At 36.2% G+C, this 14,581-nt stretch overlaps 1 protein-coding gene across 5 annotated transcripts in view; it reads right to left on the bottom strand.

Annotated features, from left to right (window-relative positions):
- EPHA7 (EPH receptor A7) overlaps positions 1-14,581 on the bottom strand; it is a 201,957-nt gene that overhangs the window by 91,280 nt on the left and 96,096 nt on the right. The gene's annotated exons all lie outside the window — the stretch shown is intronic.

A 14,581-nucleotide genomic window follows, 5' to 3' on the forward strand; every position in this document is an offset into this window, starting at 1 on the left:
AGAACCCAACATGGAACAATGAACTGGTCCAAAAATGGGAAAGGAGCACATCAAGACTGTATATTGTCACCCGGCTTATTTAAGCCACATGCAGAGCACACCAGGTAAAATGCCAGGCTGGACGAATCACAACCTGGGATCAAGATCGCCTGGAGAAATACCAACAACTTCTGCTATGTAGATGATGCCATACTAATGGCAGAAAGCCAAGAGTAACTAAAGAGCCTCTTGATGAGGGTGAAAAAGGAGAGTTAAAAAGCTGGCTTGAAACTCAACATTAATAAAAGTAAGATCATGGCATCTGGTCCCATCACTTCGTGGCAAGTAGATGAAAAAAAAGTAGAAACAGTGACATAATTTATTTTCTTGGGTTCCATGATTACTGCCGACAGTGACTGCAGCCACAAAATTAAAAGACGCTTGCTCCTTGAGAGAAAAGCTATGACAAACATAGTGTATTAAAAAGCAGAGACTTCACTTTGTTGACAAAGGTACAAACAGTCAAAGCTATGGTTCTTCCAGTAGTGATGTATGGATGTGAGAGCTGGACCATAAAGAAGGCTGAGTGCCGAAGAACTGATGCTTTCAAATTGTGGTGCTGGAGAAGACTTGAGAGTCCTTTGGCCAGCAAACAGGTCAAACCAGTCGATTCTAAAGGAAATCAACCCTGAATATTCATTGGAAGGACTGATGCTGATGCTGAAGCTCCAATACTTTGGCCACCTGATGCAAAGAGCTGACTCATTGGAAAAGACTGATGCTGGGAAATATTGAAGGAAGGAGGATAAGGGGGCAAGAGAAGATGAGAGGGTTGGATTGCATCACTGACTCAATGGACTTATGTTTGAGCAAGCTCTGAGAGATAGTGAAGGACAGGGAAGCCTGGCATGGTGCAGTCCATGGGCTCACAAAGAGTCTGACACAACTTGGGGGCTGAACAATAAACAGAGTCTCACGGCCCAAGCTCACACCCCCAAGCGGGAGCATATCCAATGACTGCTTAACGGCAGAAGGGAGGACAGAAGGCGTGAAGGCCTGGCTCCTTCCCCTAACCAGGACAACCCTACAGCGCCTATCCAGGGCCAAGGCGCTCTGTGGAATTGGCTAACACCACTGCTGCAGTTGCATCAATGGTCGCTCTTTGAAAACCTGTGTTCAGTCCTGCTACTGTTGCACTCTAGAGGTGTTGATCTCTACAAAAGTCCCCAAGAAACTTCCTGCAAACACATTTTTGTCTCAGATTCTGTTTACCATTAGAATTAAACCTGCCTCTCCTTCTTATAGCTGAGCATTTTACAGTTGAGAAATTAATGCACTCTCTTTCCTTCCTATTTTCCTTTTTTTTTTAACCCAGTGAGCAAATTGCTTATTTTAAAATGACATTATTACACACAAATTGTAGAATATTAAGATTTCACTCAAAAGAATCTAGGTTTCTTGCTTGTCTTCTGGAATTAAGATGTGGCCTCCCTGAAAATGTGTGGATCATTAGTGAGAAGTGGGAAGCACAGCTCCCTAGAGACAGTCATCCCCTCTGCAGACCCCCGTTGTCCACGCAACGTCCAGGGGGACCGTGACATTAATTGATCAACATTAATAGATTAACTGTTTGGGAATTTGTTTAAAGGGATTGGTCAGGTACTCGGATATCTAAACTATGCCCTTTAAGACTTAATTTGGACTTTTCAAAAGGACTAGAAAATTAACACAGAGCATAAGGCATAGTGATAAAGAACATGGTTTGGGGTTAGATTCCTGCCTCTATACAACTTGGAGTTACTCAAACTTTCTACAGCTGTATTTTCTCATCTGTTACATGGCAAAATTAACTTTACTTTATAGGGTACTATGAGAATTCATTGAAATAATGATGCAAAGAACCTAACAAAACTCAGTATAAGGTATATTAAGCAATCAGGTTTTCACACCACACTGAGGTACACACTCACGTATTTTATTTATATATAGTACACACACACACACACACACACACATACGTCCATAATTTGCACTGTAAGTTATATATTATATGTACTCAGTCGCTCAGTTGTGTAAGACTCTTTGTGACCCCATGGACTGCTGCCTACTAGGCTCCTCTGTCTGTGGGATTTTCCTGGCAAAAATACTGGAGTGGATTGCCATTTCCTCCTCCAGGGAATCTTCCTGATTCAGGGATCAAAACTGCATCTCTATGTCTCGTGCATTTCAGGCAGATTTTTTACCTCTGAGCCATGGATGAAGCCCCTAATATGTGACATACATATATATAATTCATACTATAAAAAATGATTTAAACAAGTAAAGTGTGAGATGAATATCTGAAAGAGATGAAATATAGTATTAACATTTTTTAAAATTTAGGAAGAAATGTTGTGATAAAGAATTACATAGAAATAAAAAGCAAGTATCTTTTATAATCTACTCAAAGTAACTGCACTTTTTGGGTCTTGTTTTATAAAATATGAAGCTCCCTGAGGAGGCCTAAAGATTTTTTATTTCACAGAGGTGTGCTTTTCTGATAAATACACTAGCATTATGTAGATACACAAGCTTCCTTAAACAATTTCTAAATCTGAACGAACTAAATCATGCTAAAAGGTGTTTGGTAAGGGGATATTTTAAAGCGGTGCAGTGAATTCTTATTATGTCAATGGCAGAATCAGGGATGCATATTAGTGACTATCTTATTCTGATTTTATACTTATAAAACATGGAACCAATTTTATGAGTTCATTAAATCAAATGAGGATCTAAAATTTTCTTTGGAGTCAATAATTCATTTAAATTTTTACAGTAAACCTTCCAAAAGTAACCTGCAGATATTTGTACTCACTGTGGTATGCAGTTTTAAGTATTTAGGGGACATCCCACCCCCTAGTTTTGTGTGCACATGCTTATGTGTATATTAACAGTTCTATGAATAAATATATTAACTGATGCTATGTAGGTCTCACATAAAACAACAATCAAATTTGTAATTTTCAGTGAATTTTAAATTTGAATATATATTTTACTAATACAGTATCAAAAGCAAAAGGGGAACCAAACAAAAAACAGGATGCAAAATTTTTTATTAACTACGATTATGACATTTGTTCATTTCTCTCGATTCAAATGATTTCAAATGTGCAATACAGAACTTCTTGAATACATGTACATATTGACAAAATAATTTATTTCTAAAAATTCATCTCTGAGAAAGAAATGAATAAGTAGACTATATTAAGCAACCAAATGTACATGTTACAAAACTTAGGAGTAAACACATTATTATTCCTTACTAAGCTGGCCTTTTTATCCACTGCAGTGTGGGCTTAAACACTGCTATCCCATAGGGTAAAACGTTTTCAAATATATTTAGGGCTCCTGTCATCTGTCTCCAAATGCTTTATATCTTTCTTTTACTTTTCTACTCATTATCCTCTGCCACTTCTTACAGTTTAGCTCATGAAGCCAAAACAATGACTTTAAGTATACAGAATATAAAGTTCTGGGAACTGTGTATGATTCTGTATGCTTATAGATATATACTATTCATTAGACAAATTTCAGCACACAAAGTAGCATGTGCTTCCTGGCCTACTGTAATCATGATTTTGGGAAAAGCAGCTGTTTGACAATTTTATTTACATCTTCTCAGACTTTATTTTTTTGAAATGGAAAATTCCATCTGGATTACAATATATCCCTACAAGGTTAGAAAATCAAAACTGAGGGAATGCTACCCCTAACTGATCCTGTTGGCTTTCATACGATGCTGCTCTTTAGCATCTTTTGGTTTGATATCATTTTTGGATGTAGCTAAATGCCAGATACCCTGACAAACATACACTCTACCAGCTGGGTCTCCATCTGCTCAACTAAACATTTTCACACCAAATCTGTATAAAGAGCTATGTTTTCAAAGAGAGTTATCTACAACTGAAATATTAAAATCTTAACTCCAGGAGTCCTTCCATTTATACATTTCACATACATTTAATCACAAATACAAAACTACCTCCAAGTATTATCAGTGGTCTGCTTTTGTTGCCAAAAGTTATCTAAAAGCATCCTTGAAGGGGGAGACAGACTTTTTTGAGCACAAGGAATATTTTTGAGATTTTTTAATAGAAATATTGCTATAATTTTTTATCTGTTTGCTTAGAAAAAAGCTATAACATTAATGTTAATGGACAGAATAATTTTTTTTTTTGATGTTGTTGTTTTCAAATCTGCATTAGGTTTGGCCTGGGGTAACTTTATTTACCTACATGAAATTTATTACCAAGAAATACTCTTATGATTAATTCCTTATAATATTTATCAGAATCATTTTCACTAGACCTCAATTATGTACAGTGGTCAGTGAAATCTCAAGTAATTTTTTAAAGTTTCTACCTGAAAATGAAATTAAGATGGTGCTAAATAATATTTCATAAACTTCAGTGGCTATTAGTTTTTAGTTTGGTAAAGGGAAACCTACAAACCACTATTAGATTTTGGGAAACCCAAGAGCAAATGAAAGGCATGAAATCAAAATATAGCAGGATCATCAATAAGGAAAAACTGGGATCACAGAATTCATACACTTAATATATTAGTGAATAAAATGAAAAGTTTGGAAATAGGAAACTGTATATTTTCAGAACTGTGTACATTACTTCTAGATAAAATTGACAGTCATGCTTTAAAAATATATCTGCATGTATGTTAGGTAAATAAGAGGGATCCATTCTTTGAGAAACATCATCAAGAAAAGAATAGATTCATGTTAACAATATTTATAATCATTTCTCAATAAGTGTAAGTCAAATCATTAAGCTATACATCTTAAACTTACACAAACTCATTTTCCTATTCTCTACTTATGAATAATAATCATGAAAACATCATTCTTTCCCATCAATACACCTTTTCTAGGACAGGGATTATGTAGGCTAAAAAAATGGGCATGGACAGAAGGAGAGAGATGAAAAGAGAAGTACGCAGAGACGGAGATTTTCTTCAGATAAAAATATTATCAGAAAAACACTGTTTAGCCTCCATCTCTGCACTTTCCCAAGTGAAAAGAAAGTGCAAGAAAGAAAAAAAAAAAAAGTCCAAATCACAATGCAAATAAATACCTATGGTATAGACCAAAATTTCTTTTAACAGTCCACCAGGGTAAAAAAGAATTAGGATTGCCAAGAGTCATATATGAACACAGGGAAATATCTGCATAAAATACAGTTAACATTCAATTCTAAATTCAAAGCAGAGGACCAATGGAATTTAAAAGGATTAGACCTGCTTGGTTTTTATTTCACAGAAATTTCAATATTATCTCTCTTCTTCTACTTCCATTTAATCATCAAAACTCTTTAAGTAAGAAACTTTTTACTTCATCCTTCTAAAAGAGATAGCATGCTCCTTCTTCAAAACAACTGCCAGGCCCATTCAGCTGCACAGAAACATGGGCCGACCAGTGATGTGTAACTGACTCACAGGAAGCATCTGCTAGGATGGGCTGTCTAAAATTTTCCATAAAATTTCAAGCTTTGGTAGAAAAGTCTACAACATCCTACTATATTCTGCTGCTTTTCTACCCTCTACACCTGCTCCTGCCACATACATGTACCTAGGACACTCAGCAGGAAAAAAAAAAAAAAAAAGATAAAGGGAATTTTAAAAAATATTCCAACCAAATGAATGACCACTCTAATACTGAAAACAGGTGTACACTGAACCAATTTTGCTTGCATTAAAAAGATTGTTTTGCACATACTGGTATACTTTTAATAGTTTATATTTACTCAGACACATTTTGCAGAGACTGAATATACTTAATTGGCTGAAAAAAGGACTTTGAATCATAGAAATACCAATGAAGAAAACTTGCTTAATCCAAGCATTTGCCAAGAAAAATGGTTATCATCAAACACATGAGATTAAATAATTATCTGTTTTCTTTGCTGGCTCAGATGTAAAGTGATGCCTACGCTTACTGAAAAAAAAACAAAAATCACATAACATCCTGTCTTAACCATCAGTGAGATCCATCAAAGATTCAAGAACAATAATTTTAGACTTATAAACTGCCTGGTGTATTCACCAAACATTAACCATACAGCAGATAATTTTATTAATAGACTAGGGCTCATTAATGAAAATAATGGGCTTCCCACGTGGTGGAGTGGAAAAAAGAATCTGCCTGCCAATGTAGGAGACACAGGAGATGTGTGTTCTATTCCTGGGTCGGGAAGATCCCCTAGAGAAGGAAATGGCAACCCACTCTAGTATACTTGTCTGGAAAATTCCATGGAAAGAAGAGCCTGGCAGGCTACAGCCCATGGGGTTGCAAAGAGTCAGACATGACTGAGCAACTGAGCACTTTAATGGAAATCTCCTAACACTCAAGAATAATGTTCAGGTGAGTGTGGAAGCAATAAAAGAAAGAGACAGGTACTAAACTCCTAGTACCTAGGTACCTAGTACTAGTTCCTAGTACCTAGATACCTAGTACTAGTTCCTAGTACCTAGATAGATTAGTACCTATCTCCCTCAATAATCTAGGTTCCATGGGATACTCCACCCATTTTCCCACAGAATCCCCAGCACTCAGCAAAAATACCTGACATACAGTAAATTCTCAATAAATATTTGGTGTACAAATGAGTAAAAACACAACACAAATCACAACACAACATTGCCAAAACATTCTGTGTAATTTAAACAGGTATAAGAAGTGATTTTAAATGAATTTAAATGAATAGCACAGCTAGAACTTCCTTAGAAGAGACTGACTAGCATGTGCTCTAAACCCACCATACGTGATGATTTTCTGTAATTCACTGGATATTATAAGCAGAAGCAAGTAAAAAAAGCAATTTTTAAAACCAAGAAATCATTTGTTCCTTGAATTTTTGGTATGAAATTATATTTCCTCTTCTCTTTTCAGTTTTAGTGAGTTTCCTACTAATGCAGAATACCCACAAAGCTGGAACCTCATCAAGGCACATCACAGTTTTGGACTAAAATTCTTCAGACAATCTACTTCAGAAACATAGGGATCTTCCCTTCATTGCTCACTACTTGATCTGTAGTGGTCAGCAGTGTTTGACGCACCATAGGCACTTAATATTTAATGAATAAATGAATGAATAGGATGAAACAACAAAAAGACAAATTATGAACTAAATATAAGAAAAAAACATTTTCTTAGATACAAAGCTTCATAGTTTTTGAAGATTACCATGGTATTGCCCTCTGTTTTCTCCAAGTTAGTCAAATCCATTCTTTTGACTCGTATTCACATTACAGGCTTGTGAGCTGCATCATATCTGGACACAATACACTCGGTTGGAGGTGACTAGCGTCGAGTAAAGCAGAATGGCAGCCACCCTTAGATGACAGATTAGTGCAATCGAAGACATATGAGATGTCCTGATGGCCACTAGACTCCTGCTGAGCTGATTATATCCAGAGTTCAGTTCTCATGCTCACCTTGCAGGGCTATTAACATTTGACACAGATCACTGCCTTCTCCTTGAAACACTTTCTTTGCTTTCAGAGCATTAAACTCTGAATTTTCCTCCTAACCTCACTGGCCACTCATTCTCTGTCATTTCTGACTGTTCCTCATCACCCATTGCCCTGGCACTTAGATCTGAACCCTCTTTGTGATTTTAGCTATATTCATTCCATTTATTATCCTATTTAGTTTCATTACTTTAAATTTCACATCTTGCTGATAATTCCAGATTTATATCACTAACACAGACCTCAGATATGAACTCCAGATTTGTAATATCCAACCATAGGCATTTTAAGCTTAGCATATCCGAAACTGAGTTCCTAATTTTCTCCCTCATACCTGTCCCTCTCATAATCTCCTGCACCTGAATTACTAGCAATTTCATTTTCCAGTTGCTTAGGTAAAAATGCTCAGAATCACCCTTTTTGTGTGCTTAGTCCTAAGCTTAGTCATGTCCAACTCTTTGCGACCCCATGGACTTGAGCTCTTCAGGCTCCTCTGTCCATGGGGATTCTCCAGGCACGAATACTGGAGTGGGTTGCCATGCCCTTCTCCAGGGGATCTTCCCAACCCAGGGATTGTCCCCAGATCTCCTGCACCACACGCAGACTCTTTATCATCTTGAGCCACCAGGGAAGCAAAGAAACCACCCTTAGCCTTTCTCTATTTCTCATAGCCCACATTCTACCAGTTCATCTGTGGATTCTGTATTCAAAACGTATCCAGACTCTGACCACCACTCCTTACCATTCCATTGCTAATAGTCAAACACACGCCAATGTCATCTCCTTTCTAGATTAATGCAATAGCCTCCAGAACCTCCTGCTTCCACCCCTGAGCCCTTCTTATCCATTTGTAACATTACACTGCTAAAATGCAAGTAGGCTGACATCACTCTACTGTTGGACCTCTCCAGTGGTATTCCATCTCCATCTAAAGCCAGTGGTTTTAATGATCTGTAAGGACCAATACAATATCTCCAATCCATTAAAGTTCTGGCATCCACTCTACTCTCTTCTGTTCATCCACACTTTCTATTACTCTCCTCCCCAGTTGAACATGCCCAGCCCACTCTTCCCTTAGGGCCTCACACAGATGGTTCTGACCGAAACATTCTTCCTTCCTTTGACTTTGCTTCTATACTTTACTCAGGCTTTTACTCAAATGTCATCTCTTAAGAAGCCTTTCCAGATAACCCCTCTGAAATTCTGTTCATGCCTTTCCTACACTAATTGGACATGCCTGATCAGTCACTAAGTCGTGTCCGACCCTTTGTGACCCCATGGACTGTAACCCACCAGGCTCCTCTGTCTAAGGGGATTTTTCAGGCAAGAATATTGGCATGGGTTGCCATTTCCTCCTCCTGGAGATCTTCCTGACCCAGTGATTGAACCCATGTCTCCTGCATTGGCAGGTGGTTCTTTACCACTGAGCCACCGACCCTAATTGGACAGGATCATTTAATTTTTAAATATGGCATGCATTTAATTGATTTTTGTTTCACTCTTCATCTCACTTTTACTAGAAGTTTCTAACAGCAGATTTTTTTTTTTTTTTTTTTGGTCTATTGCTTTCTTCTAGTACCTAGAAATATGTGTGAAATTTATCTTGTTCAGCTGCTAAGTCCTGTGTGACCCTTTGCAGCCCCATGGATTTCAGCATGCAGGGCTCCTCTCTCCTGTACTATCTCCCAGAGTGCTCAGATTCATGTCCTTTGAGTCAGTGATCCCATCTAACCATGTCATCCTCTGTTGTCCCTTTCTCCTTTTGCCTTCAATCTGTTCCAGCATCAGGGTCTTTTCCACTGAGTTGGTTCTTCACATCAGGTGAAATTTATGATATTCTGAATTTGTGATATAGTGGTGAATATAGATTTTTGCATAGTAAAAGAATAAATGAAATGGTTTTCTCTGGCCACACCATATGGTTGCAGGAACTTAGTTCCTCAAACAGGGATTAAACCCGGCCCTGGCAGTGAAAGTACTGAGTGGTAACCACTGGACCACCAGGGAATTCCATGAATGAATGTTTTAAGTGAAAGTATGTCACTAGTGAATTTTCAACAGTCAGCCAACTGAGAAGAGTTCTGGTGTGATAGAATCCTCACCTCCCTAGAAGTGCACCATACATCACACTACTGACTTTTTCTAACTCAAAATAGAGATAGGCTCTTCTTACCTGACTTAATTATCTTTGGATGCCAAGATTTCTCCTAGGACATTGGTTCCTGAGTTATAGCAAATGAAACAGATTACAGGGTCACTATTCACTCTGGGTATTAATTCATTCTCATTAGAGAACTCCCATGAAAGCTCTACATAATCAATGTGTCCCTCAAAGTACAAAACTTGAATAACAGGAGAAAGATTCACTGGTGGATTTAGGGAGAAAGATGATGTGGTCTCCCTAAGCAAACTACATACACATCATGAACAAAACAGTACCCTGACTTAACAATAAAGAATCTGTCTGCCAAAGAAGGAGATGTGGATTTGATACCTGCGTCGAGAGATCCTTGAGAGTAGGAAATGGCAACCCACTCCAATATTGTTGCCTGAAAATTCCCATGGACAGAGGAGCCTGGCGGGCCACAGTCCATGGGGTCACAAAGTCAGACATGGCTGAGTGATTGAGCAGGAGTATGTAACAAAATAGACAAAATTATAGGTTCCTAATTTAAAGATAAAATTAAAAAAGGAAAATAAAGGAAATATTTTGGAAAGCAAATCACTGAAGCTGCATTATAAAAATCCATGTTCAATACCATCTTTCATGATCAAAATTAACTTGTAATGATGAAGTCACTCAGTCATACCTGACTCTTTGCGACCCATATACAAAGGACTCTGTACAATCCATGGAATTCTCCAGGCCAGAAATTTGGAGTGGGTAGCCGTTCCCTTCTCAAGAGGATCTCCCCAACCCAGGGATCAAACCCAGGTCTCCTGCATTACAAGCGGATTCTTTACCATCTGAGTCACCAGGGAAGCCCCAATGATGATAGTACAACAGTGAAAGTCTCATCATTTTACTACATGCAGGTAAGTAACTCCTCATGAAAATACAGTTAATGAAGTTAGGTAGTTTATTTTTATTACCATGAACTTTCAACATTTGTCTTCCATCAGGAATTTCATATTTTAGTGTCAGATTGAACACATCTCTTTCTTCAAATCTATATTGCAATGATAGAACTTAAATGTGACTAATTATGCCTAAGATAAATAACTACAGAGCTTGTCCCTCAAGTTCTGAAGGAGATACTGGTCACTGAACAATTACCATTTATCCTTTAAGCAGAAATAACTGTAATTTTTAATAGCCAATTATCAGTAGTTTTAATTTTGGACAGAAAAGTTTGAAAAGTTTTGTTAATTAACATCCAAGCCACACCATAAGCAATATTAACATAACTATGGAACTAAGTTGTCATTTTTAGATCCTGACTTTTAACACTGACTCAATGGACATGAGTTTGAGCAAGCTCTGGGAGTTGGTGATGGGCAGGGAAGCCTGGCGTGCTGCATTCCATGGGGTCGCAAAGAGTGAGCAATTGTACTGAACTGAACTGAACATAGCAACAGCATATGGTCCAAGAGCTCTTGCAAGAATTTTATTCCACACCTAATAAAGAATGTGAGTGCTGAACTATTAATTATGAATCCTGGTATAGTTGATTTTTCAAGTACTTTTGCAATATACTTGTTCTTTGTAGACTTTTGAAAATAAATGGACATTTCCCAACATGTACATTCCATATTCTATAAAGCATGACTGCAGTTAAATAAACTTAGGACTTCTTGGATTTTCTCAAATATTTTTTAGTAATTTTCTCAAGAACTTTTGATAATGCTATATATAAAATAATCTTGCTTTATGCATTATCGACTTCACACAATAGTGACTTGGCAGAACTGGAAAGTAAAATCATGTCGCTGTTCCGTGAGGGCTCCATCTTATTTTTTCCCACTACACTCCACAGCTGACGTGAAATCAAAAACAAAGATCTCACCTTGTAATGATGTAAGCAATTATATTGTTGAATTAAGTCATCAGTAATGTAAACTCTCTCATTTTACACTGGCCAAAAGAAAAGCTACATTTTGGAAGGGATGGAGAAGAATGTCACAATCAGTGGGATAACGGGATGTGATCACTAAGGGAAGCTTGAATAATCCTTATATACAATGCTAAACACAGTAATTAAATTCTTTTCCAAATAACGCATAAGCTGGTAATCATGGATAAACTGTTTATCCAAGGCAATCAACAGTATTTTCTTCATGGGCAAAAAAAATATATTATTCTCTCTCTTCTTCGTTAGCGTGGGTATTAAGTGTCAAACATGTATTGACTTCTCATCCTGGAAGTGATCTTAGGACTTTCTTTATGAACACAAACACTTAACCACAATGGTGAGCATTTCTTAAACGGTTTTACATCAGAAGATTTGTCTGAACATATTCACATTTAAGAGTGGGCATAACAATCAAACATTTCAATAAACCATGGCTATTTGAAGAAAAGTCTTCAATGTTGAAAAGTAAACTGCAACATGGGTATGCAGTAAAACTATAACATCTTAGGTATGACTTTTGGCAAAGAATGAATAAATCAGAATACTACAAATAAGGAACTTCACTGTACTTTAGGAGAAGTAAACAGAGATGGCCTAGTAATTTTTCCTCCAGTTTTATTTCTCATGCAGCACAGTCACATCACTATAATAAAACCATGCTATCTAAGCTTTCCATGAATATCCAAAAAGTTCATCTGGCCAACCCAATAAATCCAAATGTCTTACTTAGTTTTTTCCACCCATAAACACGTTCTGAATTCTGCAACTCTTTAATATGTTCCTTCCTGGAATATAAAGATTACATCTTTAGCCATAAATGATTATAAAATGCATGCCCTGGAACTCCTTCAAATCATAGACATGAGTCTCTTCTTTCTTTTAGAACTTACTATGAAAAAGAATTTCCTTCTGGAATGCATACGAGATTTGTTTATGTATGCACATAAACATTTTCCAAAGAAATGATCATGAAGAGTTAAAGGAATAATCTGTATAACTGAGAAAAAATAATTTTTTCATTTGAAATATACAAACAATTGAGTCAACTGCACTTTTTCACCCAATAAATTTCTCAATATAATTTGTGTATCTGTGACAAATATCAGCAACTTCTTTATACATTTGTTTAGTTTGTAGATTAATTATTTCTGCACAGGTATGTATTTTCCACTTTTCAGCTGCTACTATAAACTACTATGTCTTTTGTCAGTCCCAAAGTATCTGTAAGCAGCTACTGAATGAAGAGGATTTCATTAAATCAACTCTCTGTTTTAAGGGAATCATAGACAACTCTAAGTCATATTTATTCACACAGTTCAATTAAATAGAAATAATGTGTTAAAGTCTAATTAGTGATATCTATTTTAATACATAAATAAAATAGGAAAATCTATCAGGTTGGCCAAAAAGTTCATTCAGATTTTTCCATAACATCTTCAGTTTTTGCCCAACCCAATATTTTATCAGTGAAAACTGAGGGAATTTAAGAGGTACAAGCTTCCAGTTACAAAATGAATAAGTCACAGAAATGAAATGCACAGTGTGGAGAACACAGTCAAAAATAACATGGTATCTTTGTACGGTGAGGAAGGTGGTTCAATGATGCAAACTTTTGGTTACAAGATAAATAAGCATTTACAACATGACAAGTATAGTTAACACAGCTGCTATATATAAAAGTGAAGAGAGTAAATCTTAAGAGTTCTCATTATAGGGAAATTGTTTTCTTTTTATTTTGTATCTTTATTATGTATCTAAAGAATTGTTTTCTTTTTAGTTTGTATCTATAGTGAAACATTACTAAACTCACTGTGGCAATCATTTTATGATGTATATAAGTCAAATCATTAAGCTGCTGGACACCCTAAACTCATACAGTTCTGCATGCCAATTATATCTCAATAAAACTGGAAGAAAATAAATCTGCTTTCTCAAGAAGTATGCATTTTTCATTTACTACATGCCTTATACTTTTAGATGCATGACCATAGAAAATGTGTTGAATAGAGTTCTTAAGAATATTCTCACAGAACAAGATTCATGGTATCTTTACAGTGAAGTTCAGTGGATGTGGTGGGAGCTGAGGAGTGAAAACAAATAAAGCAAAAACTAAAATTAATGAATAAAAATCTCCTTGGAAAATTAATAAATGAGTGATACTGTTCATAAAATATTTACTTAAATAGATATTATCACTCCTCTTACCCTCATTGGCAAGGTCCATTTCTGCTAACTGGCTTTGACTATAAAGAGAATGTACTATAAAGAAAGAATGGCTATTTACAGGGGAGCTTTGGCAATCTTTCATCTGATATGAACTTTTATAAATACTGCAAATTCCATATCTTTCTTTATAATATAAGCTAAGTGGTTTATACTTTTATTATATACAGTGTTTACACAGGAACTCAATTATACTTCTAAGTTTGATGAAGTTAAATTTTTGTGCTACACTGTAATCTTCTTGTTCATGGCAAAAGTAAGCAAGTTCATAAATACATTGTATTGTTTATGTGCACATTCTATTAATACACTTCCTGAAGGCAAAAGAGATGTTTCAGAAAAATGCCTTAAATTTTCAATACACTTAAGTAAAAAAATATTATTTACATTAGTTTTTTAATTTCAAATTTTCAAAGAAACAGATATGATCAACAATGTGATCTGGCAAAGATTTAAAGCAATCAAACTATGTAAAGTTTTAATTTAAACATAAAATATCCTAGTTTAAGATTATCAAAATAACAGAAACTAATTTTATATTTCTACTTACATAAATTTTATATTTCTAGAGATAAGTCTTTGACCTGTATACATAACAGCTAGAATTTGAAATGCAGGAGACCTGGGTTCAATTCCTGGGTCAGGAAGATCCCCTGGAGAAGGCGATGGCTATCCACTCCAGTATTCCTGCCTGGAGAATCCCATGGACAGAAGAGCCTAGCGGGCTAAAGTCCATGGGGTTGCCATGGCTACTACTCTGGGTAGAAATCTGTATCCCTGTGGGT

This window comes from Cervus canadensis, chromosome 20, assembly GCF_019320065.1.
Source record: "Cervus canadensis isolate Bull #8, Minnesota chromosome 20, ASM1932006v1, whole genome shotgun sequence".
In the NCBI taxonomy this organism is placed as follows: domain Eukaryota; kingdom Metazoa; phylum Chordata; class Mammalia; order Artiodactyla; family Cervidae; genus Cervus; species Cervus canadensis.